The sequence below is a fragment of the Syngnathus floridae genome, chromosome 22 (genome assembly GCF_059516105.1).
Source record: "Syngnathus floridae isolate MCC-2025c chromosome 22, RoL_Sflo_1.0, whole genome shotgun sequence".
Lineage (NCBI taxonomy): Eukaryota > Metazoa > Chordata > Actinopteri > Syngnathiformes > Syngnathidae > Syngnathus > Syngnathus floridae.
In genome coordinates, this window is record NC_142434.1 from 9,730,817 (window position 1) to 9,748,234 (window position 17,418).

The following is a 17,418-nucleotide window of genomic DNA, read 5'->3' on the forward strand; positions in this document are numbered from 1 at the left end:
GTTCAGTGCGGGGTGGTGTTGTTCAGTGCGGGATGGTGTTGTTCAGTGCGGCATGGTGTTGTTCAATGCGGCATGGTGTTGTTCAGTGCGGGATGGTGTTGTTCATTGCGGCATGGTGTTGTTCAGTGCGGCATGGTGTTGTTCAGTGCGGCATGGTGTTGTTCAGTGCGGCATGGTGTTGTTCAGTGCGGCATAATGTTGTTCAGTGCGGCATGGTGTTGTTCAGTGTGGAAAGGTGTTGTTCAGTGCAGGATGGTGTTGTTCAGTGCGGCATGGTGTTGTTCAATGCAGGATCGTGTTGTTCAGTGCGGCATAATGTTGTTCAGTGCAGCATGGTGTTGTTCAGTGCGGCATGGTGTTGTTCAGTGCGACATAATGTTGTTTAGTGCGGCATAATGTTGTTCAGTGCGGCATAATGTTCAGTGCGGCATGGTGTTGTTCAGTGCGGCATGGTGTTGTTCAGTGCGGCATGGTGTTGTTCAGTGCAGGATGGTGTTGTTCAGTGCGGCATGGTGTTGTTCAATGCGGCATGGTGTTGTTCAGTGCGGGATGGTGTTGTTCAGTGCAGGATGGTGTTGTTCAGTGCGGCATGGTGTTGTTCAGTGCGGAATGGTGTTGTTCAGTGCGGCATGGTGTTGTTCAGTGCGGCATGGTGTTGTTCAGTGCAGGATGGTGTTGTTCAATGCGGGATCGTGTTGTTCAGTGCGGCATGGTGTTGTTCAGTGCGGCATGGTGTTGTTCAGTGCGGCATAATGTTGTTCAGTGCGGCATGGTGTTGTTCAGTGCGGCATGGTGTTGTTCAGTGCGGCATGGTGTTGTTCAGTGCGGCATGGTGTTGTTCAGTGCGCCATAATGTTGTCCAGTGCGCCATAATGTTGTTCAGTGCGGCATGGTGTTGTTTAGTGCGGGATGGTGTTGTTCAGTGCAGGATGGTGTTGTTCAGTGCGGCATGGTGTTGTTCAATGCGGCATGGTGTTGTTCAGTGCGGGATGGTGTTGTTCAGTGCGGCATGGTGTTGTTCAGTGCGGCATAATGTTGTTCAGTGCGGCATGGTGTTGTTCAGTGCGGCATGGTGTTGTTCAGTGCGGCATGGTGTTGTTCAGTGCGGCATGGTGTTGTTCAGTGCGGAATGGTGTTGTTCAGTGCGGCATGGTGTTGTTCAGTGCGGGATGGTGTTGTTCAATGCGGGATCGTGTTGTTCAGTGCGGGGTGGTGTTGTTCAGTGCAGGATGGTGTTGTTCAGTGCAGGATGGTGTTGTTCAGTGCGGCATGGTGTTGTTCAATGCAGGATCGTGTTGTTCAGTGCAGCATGGTGTTGTTCAGTGCGGCATGGTGTTGTTCAATGCGGCATGGTGTTGTTCAGTGCGGGATGGTGTTGTTCAGTGCGGCATGGTGTTTTTCAGTGCGGCATAATGTTGTTCAGTGCGGCATGGTGTTGTTCAGTGCGGCATGGTGTTGTTCAGTGCGACATAATGTTGTTCAGTGCGGCATAATGTTGTTCAGTGCGGCATGGTGTTGTTCAGTGCGGCATGGTGTTGTTCAGTGCGGCATGGTGTTGTTCAGTGCGGCATGGTGTTGTTCAGTGCAGGATGGTGTTGTTCAGTGCGGCATGGTGTTGTTCAATGCGGCATGGTGTTGTTCAGTGCGGGATGGTGTTGTTCAGTGCAGGATGGTGTTGTTCAGTGCGGCATGGTGTTGTTCAGTGCGGAATGGTGTTGTTCAGTGCGGCATGGTGTTGTTCAGTGCGGCATGGTGTTGTTCAGTGCAGGATGGTGTTGTTCAATGCGGGATCGTGTTGTTCAGTGCGGCATGGTGTTGTTCAGTGCGGCATGGTGTTGTTCAGTGCGGCATAATGTTGTTCAGTGCGGCATGGTGTTGTTCAGTGCGGCATGGTGTTGTTCAGTGCGGCATGGTGTTGTTCAGTGCGGCATGGTGTTGTTCAGTGCGGCATAATGTTGTCCAGTGCGCCATAATGTTGTTCAGTGCGGCATGGTGTTGTTTGGTGCGGGATGGTGTTGTTCAGTGCAGGATGGTGTTGTTCAGTGCGGCATGGTGTTGTTCAATGCGGCATGGTGTTGTTCAGTGCGGGATGGTGTTGTTCAGTGCGGCATGGTGTTGTTCAGTGCGGCATAATGTTGTTCAGTGCGGCATGGTGTTGTTCAGTGCGGCATGGTGTTGTTCAGTGCGGCATGGTGTTGTTCAGTGCGGCATGGTGTTGTTCAGTGCGGGATGGTGTTGTTCAATGCGGGATCGTGTTGTTCAGTGCGGGGTGGTGTTGTTCAGTGCGGCATGGTGTTGTTCAATGCAGGATCGTGTTGTTCAGTGCAGCATAATGTTGTTCAGTGCAGCATGGTGTTGTTCAGTGCGGCATGGTGTTGTTCAGTGCGGGATGGTGTTGTTCAGTGCGGCATGGTGTTTTTCAGTGCGGCATAATGTTGTTCAGTGCGGCATGGTGTTGTTCAGTGCGGCATAATGTTCAGTGCGGCATAATGTTGTTCAGTGCGGCATGGTGTTGTTCAGTGCGACATAATGTTGTTCAGTGCGGCATAATGTTGTTCAGTGCGGCATGGTGTTGTTCAGTGCGGCATGGTGTTGTTCAGTGCGGCATGGTGTTGTTCAGTGCGGCATGGTGTTGTTCAGTGCAGGATGGTGTTGTTCAGTGCAGGATGGTGTTGTTCAATGCGGCATGGTGTTGTTCAGTGCGGGATGGTGTTGTTCAGTGCAGGATGGTGTTGTTCAGTGCGGGATGGTGTTGTTCAGTGCAGGATGGTGTTGTTCAGTGCGGCATGGTGTTGTTCAGTGCGGAATGGTGTTGTTCAGTGCGGCATGGTGTTGTTCAGTGCGGCATGGTGTTGTTCAGTGCAGGATGGTGTTGTTCAATGCGGGATGGTGTTGTTCAGTGCGGGATGGTGTTGTTCAGTGCAGGATGGTGTTGTTCAGTGCGGCATGGTGTTGTTCAATGCGGCATGGTGTTGTTCAGTGCAGGATGGTGTTGTTCAGTGCGGCATGGTGTTGTTCAATGCGGCATGGTGTTGTTCAATGCGGCATGGTGTTGTTCAGTGCGGCATGGTGTTGTTCAGTGCGGCATGGTGTTGTTCAGTGCAGCGTAATGTTGTTCAGTTCGGCATGGTGTTGTTCAGTGCGGAATGGTGTTGTTCAGTGCGGCATGGTGTTGTTCAGTGCGGGATGGTGTTGTTCAGTGCGGCATGGTGTTGCTCAGTGCGGCATGGTGTTGTTCAGTGCGGGATGGTGTTGTTCATTGCGGCATGGTGTTGTTCAGTGCGGCATGGTGTTGTTCAGTGCGGCATGGTGTTGTTCAGTGCGGCATAATGTTGTTCAGTGCGCCATAATGTTGTTCAGTGCGGCATGGTGTTGTTCAGTGCGGGATGGTGTTGTTCAGTGCAGGATGGTGTTGTTCAGTGCGGCATGGTGTTGTTCAATGCGGGATCGTGTTGTTCAGTGCGGCATGGTGTTGTTCAGTGCGGCATGGTGTTGTTCAGTGCGGCATGGTGTTGTTCAGTGCGGCATGGTGTTGTTCAGTGCGGCATAATGTTGTTCAGTGCGGCATAATGTTGTTCAGTGCGGCATAATGTTGTTCAGTGCGGCATGGTGTTGTTCAGTGCGGCATGGTGTTGTTCAGTGCGGCATGGTGTTGTTCAGTGCAGGATGGTGTTGTTCAGTGCGGCATGGTGTTGTTCAATGCGGCATGGTGTTGTTCAGTGCGGGATGGTGTTGTTCAGTGCGGCATGGTGTTCAGTGCGGCATGGTGTTCAGTGCGGCATGGTGTTGTTCAGTGCGGCATGGTGTTGTTCAGTGCAGGATGGTGTTGTTCAATGCAGGATCGTGTTGTTCAGTGCGGCATGGTGTTGTTCAGTGCGGCATGGTGTTGTTCAGTGCGGCATAATGTTGTTCAGTGCGGCATGGTGTTGTTCAGTGCGGCATGGTGTTGTTCAGTGCGGCATGGTGTTGTTCAGTGCGGCATGGTGTTGTTCAGTGCGGCATAATGTTGTTCAGTGCGGCATGGTGTTGTTCAGTGCGGAATGGTGTTGTTCAGTGCGGCATGGTGTTTAGTGCGGGATGGTGTTGTTCAGTGCAGGATGGTGTTGTTCAGTGCGGCATGGTGTTGTTCAGTGCGGGATGGTGTTCAATGCGGGATCGTGTTGTTCAGTGCGGCATGGTGTTGTTCAGTGCGGCATGGTGTTGTTCAGTGCGGCATGGTGTTGTTCATTTCGGCATAATGTTGTTCAGTGCGGCATAATGTTGTTTAGTGCGGCATGGTGTTGTTCAGTGCGGGATGGTGTTGTTCAGTGCGTTATAATGTTGTTCAGTGCGGCATGGTGTTGTTCAGTGCGGCATGGTGTTGTTCAGTGCGGCATGGTGTTGTTCAGTGCGGCATAATGTTGTTCAGTGCGGCATAATGTTGTTCAGTGCGGCAAGGTGTTGTTCAGTGCGGGATGGTGTTGTTCAGTGCGGGATGGTGTTGTTCAGTGCGGCATGGTGTTCAATGCGGAATGGTGTTGTTCAGTGCAGGATGGTGTTGTTCAGTGCGGCATAATGTTGTTCAGTGCGGCATGGTGTTGTTCAGTGCGGCATGGTGTTGTTCAGTGCGGCATAATGTTCAGTGCGGCATAATGTTGTTCAGTGCGGCATGGTGTTGTTCAGTGCGGGATGGTGTTGTTCAGTGCAGGATGGTGTTGTTCAGTGCGGCATGGTGTTCAGTGCGGGATGGTGTCGTTCAGTGCGGCATGGTGTCGTTCAGTGCGGCATGGTGTCTTTCAGTGCGGCATGGTGTCGTTCAGTGAGGCATGGTGTTGTTCAGTGCGGCATGGTGTTGTTTAGTGCGGCATGGTGTTGTTCAGTGCGGGATGGTGTTGTTCAGTGTGGCATGGTGTTCAGTGCGGCATGGTGTTGTTCAGTGCGGTATCGTGTTGTTCAGTGCGGTATCGTGTTTCTCAGTGCGGTATCGTGTTGTTCAGTGCAGTATCGTTGTGTTGTTCGTATTGTGTTTAACACTTAGCCTCTAACAATTAGCCTCTAACACTTAGCCTCTAGCATCTAGAAGGTAAATAAATAGGAAGGAAGGACTCACCGGTGACGCCTTCGCCCACGTCCAAGCGTTGTACTTTGTATTTTCATCCTTCTGACAGTGGAAAACATAGCCAACAAACACCGTGGAACCTAAACGAATGAAAGAAAACTATCATTTGGCCACAACCAACATTCACAGATACAACACAATGTGACGTGCGGGGTTGAGGTTAAAGGTTGAGTGAAGGGCCCTCGTTTTAAACTACTTTTTTGAAAAGGATTGGGAACAAGTAAGACGTATTTAATTTATTTAATGGGAAGTAGTAAGAGCTATATAATTTAATCTATGTATTATATTCTATTGTATTGTATTCTGTTGTATTCTTTTGGATTGTATTCACACTAACCCCACTAAAACTTCAGCCCACAAAAACTCGCCTCTGGCGCCTAGCCTCTGGCACTTAGCCTCTAACACTTAGCCTTTAACACTTAGCCTTTAACACTTAGCCTTTAACACTTAGCCTTTAACACTTAGCCTAGAAGGTGAATAAATAGGGTTAAAGGTTGAGTGAAGGGACCTCGTTTTAAACTACTTTTTTGAAAAGGAGTGGGAACAAGTAAGACGTATTTAATTTATTTAATGGGAAGTAGTAAGACTTATTAAATTTATTTAATCTACTTTTCTTCCCAGGCAAAATTTGATGTGCTGCAATTCCAAATTTCCAAAGTGAATGAAGGAATGAAGTCCTTTAAATTATGATTTTGTATAAATACTAGGCATTAACACAAAATCGACGGCACAAAATGGGCAGACTTTACTTGTTTGAAAAGGACTGGTTACAAGACAGACTTTTTTAATTTATTTAATGGGAAGAAGACTTATTTAGTTTAATTGATCTATTTTTGTTCCCTGGCAAAATTCGATTTGCTGCAATTCCAAATTTCCAAAGTGAATGAAGGAAAGAAGTCGTTTAAATTATGATTTTGTTTAAATACTAGGCATAGACACAAAATCTACGGCACAAAATGGGCAGACTTTACTTGTTTGAAGAGGACTGGTTACAAGACAGACTTTTCTGATTTATTTAATGGGAAGAAGACTTATTTAGTTTATTTAATCTATTTTTGTTCCCTGGCAAAATTGGATTTGCTGAAATTGTATTTTGCCAAATCTTGCCTTGAGACCTGATAGGAAGTATTAAACGCTTAGTTAAATCAATACAAGTTGGTAATAAGAGCGAGTAATGTTGGTTGAACCGATGAATGAAGGTTGAAAGCAATTTAAATTATGACTTTGTATAAATACTAGATATTAACAGAACATCTACTGCGCGAAATGGGCAGAGTTTACTTGTTTGAGAAGGAGTGGCTTATTCAAAACTAAGATTTATTTAATCTGTTTGTTCCCAGGCAAAATTGGATGTGATGCAATTCCAAATTTCACCACATGATGGTGCCCAATTTTGACTTCATAGGACATATTAAACACTTAGCTTGTTATTATGTTCAAGGTAATCAGATTTGTTTATTATTCTAATGGCCTCTTCAAAACTATTCTGGATTACTACTTTGGATCTATTCTACATTACTTGGCAACAACATACTCTGTAACAGATTAGGCAGTATAATCATATCTGTTAACTTGAGAGTGCCCACACTCAATCTACTTATCGTGATGTGTTAAATCAATTACTGTTAGACATTATTTGTCTGATAATCTACCAAATCTTTGAATTGAAGAATTTGTGATTTAATTAATAGCTTGTTCAGGGTAATCAGACTTGTATATAATTCTAATGGCCTTCTTTTGAAAACTATTCTGAATTACAACTTTGGATCTTATATTACTTTGCAACAATCTACTCCGTGACAGATTAGGCAGTATAATCACATATGTTAACTTCAGTGCCCACACTGTATTTATTTATGGTTATTTGTTAAATCAAGTACTGTTAGACATGAAATAGGAAGTGTTTAACATAAATGTTATGGCTACTCACCATTGTAGCTCGCTCCTGGTCAATGATACGAGCCTCTTCTTGCAGTGGAAAACTTGCAGCCAACAAACACCGTGGAACCTAAAGGAATGAAATTAAACATTAACATTTCGCCTCGACCAATTTTCACACGTACAACGCAACGCGGCTACACTTCTGCTATTACAAACGTAAATCTCCTTAAACACAATGAGTGTTACTTACCGTGTACGCTCTAGACGGTCCAGTTGCAAGCAGAAAATAAAGATATTTCTGTTGATAATCGTCGCTGCTCAGTGGCTCACGGCCATCGCGCCAACAGATTTGAATCGGAGGTTCGGGCAATTACGTCATATCCGCGGCACATGACTGCGACGTAATACCCGCTTATCTGAAACGGCAGTTAAAAGTAGAGTTACATCAAGTTTTCTTGGAACCTAAACGAATGAAAGAAAACTATCATTTGGCCACAACCAACATTCACAGATACAACACAACGTGCGGGGTTGAGGTTAAAGATTGAGTGAAGGGCCCTCGTTTTAAACTACTGTTTTGAAAAGGAGTGGGAACAAGTAAGACGTATTTAATTTATTTAATGGGAAGTAGTAAGACTTATTAAATTTATTTAATCTACTTTTCTTCCCAGGCAAAATTTGATGTGCTGCAATTCCAAATTTCCAAAGTGAATGAAGGAATGAAGTCCTTTAAATTATGATTTTGTACAAATACTAGGCATTAACACAAAATCGACGGCACAAAATGGGCAGACTTTACTTGTTTGAAAAGGACTGGTTACAAGACAGACTTTTTTAATTTATTTAATGGGAAGAAGACTTATTTAGTTTAATTGATCTATTTTTGTTCCCTGGCAAAATTCGATTTGCTGCAATTCCAAATTTCCAAAGTGAATGAAGGAAAGAAGTCGTTTAAATTATGATTTTGTTTAAATACTAGGCATAGACACAAAATCTACGGCACAAAATGGGCAGACTTTACTTGTTTGAAGAGGACTGGTTACAAGACAGACTTTTCTGATTTATTTAATGGGAAGAAGACTTATTTAGTTTATTTAATCTATTTTTGTTCCCTGGCAAAATTGGATTTGCTGAAATTGTATTTTGCCAAATCTTGCCTTGAGACCTGATAGGAAGTATTAAACGCTTAGTTAAATCAATACAAGTTGGTAATAAGAGCGAGTAATGTTGGTTGAACCGATGTATGAAGGTTGAAAGCAATTTAAATTATGACTTTGTATAAATACTAGATATTAACAGAACATCTACTGCGCAAAATGGGCAGAGTTTACTTGTTTGAGAAGGAGTGGCTTATTCAAAACTAAGATTTATGTAATCTGTTTGTTCCCAGGCAAAATTGGATGTGATGCAATTCCAAATTTCACCACATGATGGTGCCCAATTTTGACTTCATAGGACATATTAAACACTTAGCTTGTTATTATGTTCAAGGTAATCAGATTTGTTTATCATTCTAATGGCCTCTTCAAAACTATTCTGGATTACTACTTTGGATCTATTCTACATTACTTGGCAACAACATACTCTGTAACAGATTAGGCAGTATAATCACATATGTTAACTTGAGAGTGCCCACACTCAATCTACTTATCGTGATGTGTTAAATCAATTACTGTTAGACATTATTTGTCTGATAATCTACCAAATCTTTGAATTGAAGAATTTGTGATTTAATTAATAGCTTGTTCAGGGTAATCAGACTTGTATATAATTCTAATGGCCTTCTTTTGAAAACTATTCTGAATTACAACTTTGGATCTTATATTACTTTGCAACAATCTACTCGGTGACAGATTAGGCAGTATAATCACATATGTTAACTTCAGTGCCCACACTGTATTTATTTATGGTTATTTGTTAAATCAAGTACTGTTAGACATGAAATAGGAAGTGTTTAACATAAATGTTATGGCTACTCACCATTGTAGCTCGCTCCTGGTCAATGATATGAGCCTCTTCTTGCAGTGGAAAACTTGCAGCCAACAAACACCGTGGAACCTAAAGGAATGAAATTAAACATTAACATTTCGCCCGGACCAACATTCACACGTACAACGCAACGCGGCTACACTTCTGCTATTACAAACGTAAATCTCCTTAAACACAACGAGTGTTACTTACCGTGTACGCTCTAGGCAAAATTGGATGTGATGCAATTCCAAATCTATCTGAAACGGCAGTTAAAAGTAGAGTTACATCAAGTTTTCTTTTTTAATCAACACAATCATTTACAACCGTTGACCAGAAAGAATCGTCGAAATTCGACGTCCCCCACAAACGCCACGCTCACTCGCTTTTCAGGGCAACAAAAGTACTTCTTTTTAAAAACGATGAGTTGTACTTACCGTGTACGCTCTGGACGGTCCAGTTGCAAGCAGAAAATAAAAATATTTCTCTTGTTAGTCGTATGTTACCATCCGCTGTGTCTTTGTCAACATCGCCGCCATTTTCCTACTTCCTGCTGCGAGCCACGCCCACGGATTTAAATTTGGGCGGAAGCTCTTTCCATTGGCGTCGTTTTCGCGTATAGCAAATCCGATTGGTTGGGAAGGGTGCACGGTTATGCAGCCGAGGGGTCCTGTGATCGGTGGGATGTAAAGTAGGCGTCGACGTCACGTCCGCGTCACGTGACCACGACGTGGCAGACGTCATATAGCAACCGCTGTTTTGTTTAGTAGACTTACAGTTGTTATGCATTGACATAATGGCGCACACACCAAATAGATTTAAATAAATTAAATAATTCTTCTGCCCACTCTCTTTTAAACAAGTTAACTCTCCCCGCGGATTTGAATTCCGGCGAAAGTTACGCCCATCGACGTCACGTATGTCACGTGACCACGACGTGGCAGATGTCATATAGCAACCGCTGTTTTGTTTAGTAGATTTACAGTTGTTATGCATTGGCATAATGGTGTGCACTCAAAATAGATTTAAATAAATTAAATATTTCTTCTGCCTACTCCCTTTTAAACAAGTTAACTCTGCCCACGTCCATTGACGTCTTGTCTGCGTCACGTGACCACGACGTAGCGACGTCATATAGTAACCGCTGTTTTGACCAGTAGACTTAGTTATTATGCGTTGACATAATGGCGCACTGGTTAGCATGGCCACCTCTTAAGCATGATGATGCGGGTTCGACGCCTGATCAATGTTAGCATGGAGTGAGCTGAAGTGCATGGCGCTGAAGATTTGAATCTTTGAAATGCGCTGAGGTCTGACATATCAGGCAGAATGGTTTGCCATCACGTTCAACAAAAAATAGAAACTTTCCCACTCTGATTAAAACGTCCTGTGTTCATCTACGTATTTTCGTTTTGCTGTGCATCTTTTCCCTGCCATTTCGAGAGCCCAATTGACACTCATAGTTTAAAGAAATGTGTTTGCCCATCCTACTTTGTGGAATTTCACCACATGCGCTTTTGACCAAAATACCAAATTGAACTCAAGTGAAGCCAACACGCACAACCCCCCCCCCCCCCCCCCCACACACACACACACACAAATGTTGATATGAACATAAAAGAGCCGCATGCGGTTCGTGAGTTGCGGCTTGGCCAAACCTGTACTATACAACTTTATTTGTATAAAATTTTCACAACAGCTGTCACACAAACAAAGCGGGAAAAACCGAAGACGTGCGTGTTCCGCCCACGCTGGATTTATTTGCACCTTTGAAAAGACACCGTATTGCCGCAGATGTGGCAAAGAGTACTTTTGGGCATCTGAGACGGAAGGATGTCCAAAGCATCACGTCACCTGCTCTGGTAGGCATGGTGGTGGGACGTTGAGGTCAACCGCTTTGGGGTTGGCTGAATCTTTGATCGCAGGATGCCACACACTTGAAGACAGAAGCAGAAAAGCAGAGCTAAATGCAAAATGTACTCACCGGTGACTCCAATTTTTTTCCCCCCTGAAGAAACAGCTGGACGGGTGGCCCCGGCTGGCCAGTGGGACTCTTGTTATTCTGACCCTTTTTAATGCGCGTTTGGGGCAACAACCGTTTTTTGTGGCGCTCTCTTCTGGTTCAAAAGTGCCCTGCATGTGAATTTGCTTTTCCTGCCTTCTGATTGGATGAGCGCCGGTGTGACGCGGTGCCTCTGTCACCGTGGCGGGGGGTATACGTTGGCATCGGAGCGTCTGCCAACGTCTGAGACCGGCTGGCAGTGTATCGGAGGTGTCGAGTGCGGTGCCGCTGGAGCTCACTCACCAGCTGGTGTTAGGGCCACAGAATGAAGGCCAAGGAGAAGAATAGAAAGAGAAACAGAAACTTCTCCTCCAATTGTTTGATTTGTCTCTTCTGAGCTTCGATGAATTCTTTCAGCTCTTTGTTCCTCTAGGACGGACAAATGGAAAGTGGCATTCAAAAGCCAGTAAGCGTGCAAGTAAGTGCCGGGCTGGCTTTGGGCCCTTACCTGTTGCGCGCTGTGCAGCAGATCCATTCTCTCTTGGAGGATGCAAGCGTCGCGCTCCCTCAACTCGCACATCAGGGCTCGCTTCCATTGGTCCACGGCGCTCCTAAGCTCTTCTCTCTGATCCGCCGTCAGCACGTCATTCACGCCAGCGTGGCTGGCTTTTTCGCCGTCCGTGGCGGGGCAGTCCCGCTGCGGTAGCGCCTCGTACAACATGGCCTCCAGCTCCAGGATCCTCTGGGCCGCAATCCTCGTCCATCAGTGGTCCGGCGGGAGATTTGAGGGCGGCTTACCTTATGAGCCTGGTCCATGGAACACTTCCTGAAGTCCAACTCTTCATCCAGGTAGCCCTTCTGCTTGCAGAACATATCCTAGCACAGCTCAAGGTCAGAATTGTTGGGGCACATTGCCGGAGTTCCCCTTGGCTGATGTCGCGTGTCTGTCTACCTTCTCACTTTCAATGTCCAACATCTTCTGTTGAAGTGCTGACTTGGTCACTTTGATGTATTCTAACCACTGAGGAAAGGCTGCTGTCACATAAGCAGAATGCGAGAGCGTGCGTGGACGTGCGCGTTACCTTCTCGGCTAGGGTGAGAAGGGTCCTGGCGTGAATCACGACCACCTGCTCCTCGTTGGTGAGATTCTGCAAGAGCCCAAAGGCACAGCGTCAACAAGCTTCTTTCAGCGCAAAGCCTTCCAAAAGTCACATTTGAGCCGCCGAGTCTCGTGGAGTGCGAACATAAGGAGTTCGACATACACTTACGGCGTTATAGCCCAGGATGTCCAGCTTCTTCATCAGATCACTGATGACGATGTCCGGGGGAAAGGCGCAAGGAGCAATGTAAGGTGTTCTGGGACCTCGGGTTAAGGTTAGGGTTGCGAGGGACGCCTTACGTACGCTCACGCCCTCGGCCTCGCAGTAGATCTGCAAAGGGCTGAGGCCGTCTGGGAAACGGACTTGCAGAAACTTCAAGACGGGGGAGCGCCACTCCCTCTCCTGAAAGGCAGAGGCATGCATCCGTCCGTCCGTCCGTCCGTCCGTCACATCTCTGGCCTCAACACGCTTGTGCGAGTCTTCCCACCTCCAGCTCCAGGATGCGGAACTCAAGCAGTTCGTTTTGGTCTCGGATATCCTGGATGTGCTCTTTCAGACGCGCTTCTTCCGCCTCCATCTGCCTGACCTGAAAAGACAGTCAGACCTCATCTGCGGGGCTTCCCGACAGGTGTGACGCCAAGCGACTCCGCCCAGCGCCTTTCTTTCCGTCACCTTTTCGGCCAACTGCTGATTGCTCTGACGCAGCAGCTGCTTCTCCTCCACCCACTTGACATTCTAGAAGAGACAAACGCGTGGACAGCTTTGGAATGTTGTGTCATTTTCATCCACAAATTCTTTGGTTGACTGGAAAATGACATTTGCTTTTCTCCGCATTTTCCCAGCCACGTTCGGGGGGGGGGTTGGTCCAGTAATGCCAGACGGATGAGTGACTGAAGAATGTAGCTATTTTGTCTGAGAAAAAGGTGTGCTCATTGATGAGCTTACCTGTCCTTGTTGCTTCAGCGCTGACTCCAGATCTGCTACTCTGCTTTGATAGTGACCCATTTCTACCATCAGCTTTTCTCTGGTCTGAAAGGAGGAGGAGGGAGGCTCCTCCTCCTCCTTTCAGACCAGAGAACACCCGAGGCTGGGTGAGAACGGGGAGGCTGCGACCCGGCCGGGGGTTGCGGGAAGGGGCGCCACCTTGATCTCCTTCTCGGCGTCGTAGTCCCCTTCGCTGGTCTGGGCTAGCAGAGCGTAGGCTCGTTGCAGCGCTTGATATTCTTGCGTCAGCTGGCGGTAGCGAAGCTCCGCCTCTTCATGCACACACCAATGCAACACAGCACTAGTACCAGAATCAGTCAGACCGGCGACAAAGCACCCGCGACGCAAAGACGAGTCCGATTCCAGGCTGAAGAGGAATGTTTGGTGCCAATACGCTGGCAGAAATGGCGGGCTACCTCTTCGGGTTCCGTGTCGGGGGTTCTGTCGGTGTGAAAAGACAAGGACGATCCGTCCGAGTCCACCAACACGTCTTCGTCGTAGCCGTAAAATGTTTCGATGACCTGCGGGCGCGGAAGCAAACATCTCTCTGAACAAACTGAAGCGACACCTCACGATGAATCGACGAGAGGAACGATAGCGAGAAAAAGGCCATTTCATCTTGCGCAACACCAAGCAGCCGCAAACAAACAGACTCACCTTGCAGGACCTCACGCTTTGTTCCTCCTCAGAGATTCTCGACGTCGGTATCGTAGCAGCAAATCTCTCTCCTGTCGACACAAATAATCCGCCTTTGAGATTCTTCGGATGCAAAGGGAACGAACGGCTCCGGCGCAGAAACAAACGCGACTCACAATGACATTTCTGACATGAGCTCCTGTCTCCAGAGCCTGAAAAACACGTCACCGGCGATGATTGGAGGGACGCTCGTCTTTTCCAAAAGTGACAACTACAGGGTGTGTCAGGGTTTTCCAGATTATCTTTATCGTATCATTGTGTTGCTTTGACTTTGACTGCGACCTGTAATAAATAATATTATTTATCCCTTATTTATCCCTATCGCTTATCCCTTCCTACACAAAGTTGTAAAACACCCCTTGCTATGTTTTGACTAGAGGTCAAGGGCTTCCTCTATTCAATCCACTCTTACACCCACCCTGTTTCTCTTAATTAAAATGCTCGTGCAGGAGCCGAGAGTCAGACTTCATTCGTACAACGGATGGACTCTCCACCTGCAGGTGTCCAAAAGAACTTACTTGTCTCCCGTGTGGTTCTTGCAAAATAAGTTGGAGCGAGCGCAACTCTAACAGGGTGCATTTTGCCACTAGCTGCCTACGGACAATGACGTCGCGCTCGCGGCTCATGGTTGACGGGCTGAGCAGCCGGGCAAGTCCGTCGTTTTCAGCGCACAGCGAGTGGCAAAGGCGCTGACAAAACGGGAGCTTTGAGCTGCTGAAAACGGCAAAACAAGTCTAAAGCGTGTTCAAACGCGTGCGCACAATGCTCCTGCTTGAAAGGTCGGAATTTAAGGGGCCAATTTTTTGGATGGCGGCCGCCGGCCAAGCTTTGGACGGAAAAGGTTTCCTGGCGACAGCGAGCGAGCGCGGCGCTGCCGTACGTGCACCGAGTCGCCTGCCTGAAGACCTTGGACAAGTCGTCGATGATGTGCCGCTGCTCCACAACTTGAAGGAACTCCATTTCACCGTCCTGCTGGCCGCAACCGCGGTCCAGGTCATTGAGCGAACTAGGCCTTCTCTGTGGAACACAAATGCAGTGGACTCTGTTGGCACGCCGCCGTTGTCCGCGTCGACTTACCAAGCTTGCCATCTCCTCGTTCTCCTGGGTGACAAAGCGCACTTTGTTTTCAAGGCGACACAGCACCAGCGAGAGTTCTTCATTCTTCCTGCTCAGGCGTTTGTTTTTGTACAGGAGTGGCAGAAACTGGCTTTCTGTTTCTCTCAGTCGCTTTAGCTGCAAGCATGAAGTGCGGGATGTGAAAGACGCACAACACGCGGGCCAGAACGTATCCATTCCTTTTGCATCGGTTTGAACGGAATCGTGCCTTTGGCTCCCAATAAAAGACATCTACCAGGCAACCGACTCGCCGCGCCGCTCAACTAATAAGCAAGCGCAATGGGTGCCTCGCTGGATGGCGCGCATCAAACGTAGCGCAAACCTTCAAGCGTGCCGTCAATAAATTACCAGTTCATTGCGCTCTTCAGAAAGCAGGGCGTTTCGATCCTCCAGTTTCCTGATGACTGCGCTGAGCTCAGCGATTTTCAGATGAAACCGTCGCGTGTCCCGATCCTCCTGAGACTGAAAACGCCCCGCAACACACACACACAAGCACTCGTTCAAAGTTCAAAACTGTTTTTGTGCTACCTTCCTCCAGCAACGAACTAAGTCATGCGTACTGCAAGTGTGTGATGAGGTGGCTTACGCAATGAAGAGGATTGCTAGTAGCGGCGTTGACCCCACTTCCAGGGTAGTTTAGGCCCGCCCTTTGGGAATCCCTCAGGGCAGCGATCTGCTGCTCGGCAGCCTGAGTCTGCAGCTGAAGGCGGTGGACGTGGCCGGCCCCAGGGCTTCATCCAAAACACTAACCGCTCTGTCTTTCAGCTTGATCTCATCCGTCTGGATGTACAAACGGGGAGCGCTCAGGCAGGCGGGCAAACTCATTTGCCAGAATTGTGACAAAAACAAAGAGAGCAACCGGCCAATTTTTTTCTTGAATCGACTAGAACACCTTTGCTGTGACAAAAGCGAAGCGAGCAACCGGACATTTTCTTCTTGTGAAATAGAATAGAATAGAATGCCTTAGGTGTCATTGCACTGCAGGTATACAACGAAATTGGGAACATAGCCACGCACCGCGCATCTGATCAGTCCTACCAGTCGGCGGATCTCCCTCTCGCAGTCTCTCTTGGTTCGGCTCAGCTCCTCCCGATGCTGGTGATGAGCCGATCGGAGCTCGGCCGCTCGGGACTGCCAGGCCTGCTGGGCCGCTGCCAGGGCTTCTTCCGCGCTCCTGGTGGAGGCGACACCGCTCGGTCTCCCGACACCGCCGCGTCTCCTCCACCTCCGCCAGCAAAGCGCCCCCCCTCCTCACCTGAGCAGACATTGCGCCACACCGGGCCGTTGAGACCGCAACGGAGCGCCGCGACGCTTACTGGGGACAAGCTACACAATACGGTCGCGGCCGCATCGAAGCCCGACGTGGCGTGCGGATAGTCAGACACGGATAGAGCGGATCACCTTGTCCATGGAGCCGTCCCTCAGGCTGAGGACCAAGGCATTCAGTCGCTGGATCTCTCCATCTTTGATTTTGATCACTCTCATCAGCTCCATTTCATGCTGCCGCAGTAATGTCTCCCTGGTAATGGCTAACTCTTTCTGCTTCTCCTCATGGAGTTTGCTTTTGAGTTCCGTCATGGCGGCGGTGGCACGGTGGTGCTCCGCCCGCAGGTCCTGACTTCTCTCTCTCTCCAGACAGCTGACCTGACATGACTTAGACTTAGACTTAGACAAACTTTATTGTCATCTTGTCTGCACATGGTGCATACAAAACGAAATTCCGTTGCATACGTCTTACAACAAAGTAGTGATATTGCAGTTGAATAGAAGTAACATATCCTATGACAATATATATATATACATATACTATATATATATATATATATATATATATTAAAAATAAGTATAAAGTGCAGCAGTGATAATTATGCAATAGTGCAAGTAGGCAAAACAGTATTCAAGAGTGTGCAGAGGAATGCTAAACCATGTATTAAACTTCTATTTAAAGGGTTTATACAAGTTCAGTAAAGTTGGTAGTGCGAGATAGTGCAAGATAGAGGTCCGTAGTGTCATAAAGTACAGTTCTGTGAATGTGTGATGCAGAGTTCAGTTTAGAGCTCAACAGTTCTAGTGTTCAACAGTCTGATGACAGCAGGGAAAAAGCTGTTGCAGAACCTGGTGGACCTGCAGCGGATGCTGCAAACCTCTTCCCAGAGGGCAGCAGGGAGAACAGTCCATGGTGGGGGTGTGATGGGTCATTGATGATGTTACGGGCACGGGACATGCAGCGCTGAGATGAAATGTCCTGAATGGAGGGAAGAGGAGCCCCTATGATCCTCTCTGCTGTCCTCACCACTCTCCTCACGTTCTTCCAATCGGAGGCGGTGCAGCCTCCACACCACACAGAGAGACAGCTTGTCAGAATGCTCTCTATGGTGCTCCTGTAGAACGTCCTCATGATGGGTGGGGGCAGGTGGGCTTTCCTCATCCTCCGCAGGAAGTACAAGCGCTTCTGTGCCCTCTTGACCAGTGCCGTAGTGTTCATAGTCCAGGTGAGGTCTTCTGTGATGTGGACCCCCAGGAATTTGGTGGTGCTGACCACCTCCACAGCTGAGCTGTTGATGATCAGTGGA

General features: G+C 47.6%; 1 long non-coding RNA gene across 2 annotated transcripts; it reads right to left on the reverse strand.

Annotated features, from left to right (window-relative positions):
- Nucleotides 1–13,156: 13,156 nt before the first annotated feature.
- Nucleotides 13,157–16,034, reverse strand: LOC148379574 (uncharacterized). 2 transcript variants are annotated; one of them, XR_015855400.1, is made up of 6 exons: nucleotides 15,884–16,034; nucleotides 15,432–15,625; nucleotides 15,194–15,307; nucleotides 13,691–14,962; nucleotides 13,450–13,554; nucleotides 13,160–13,305 (listed from the first exon to the last, which is right to left on the reverse strand). It is a non-coding gene; the product is annotated as an uncharacterized LOC148379574 (long non-coding RNA). The 2 variants fall into 2 exon arrangements; XR_015855399.1 differs by having other exon boundaries at nucleotides 13,157–13,554.
- Between the last annotated feature and the right edge of the window lie 1,384 nt (nucleotides 16,035–17,418).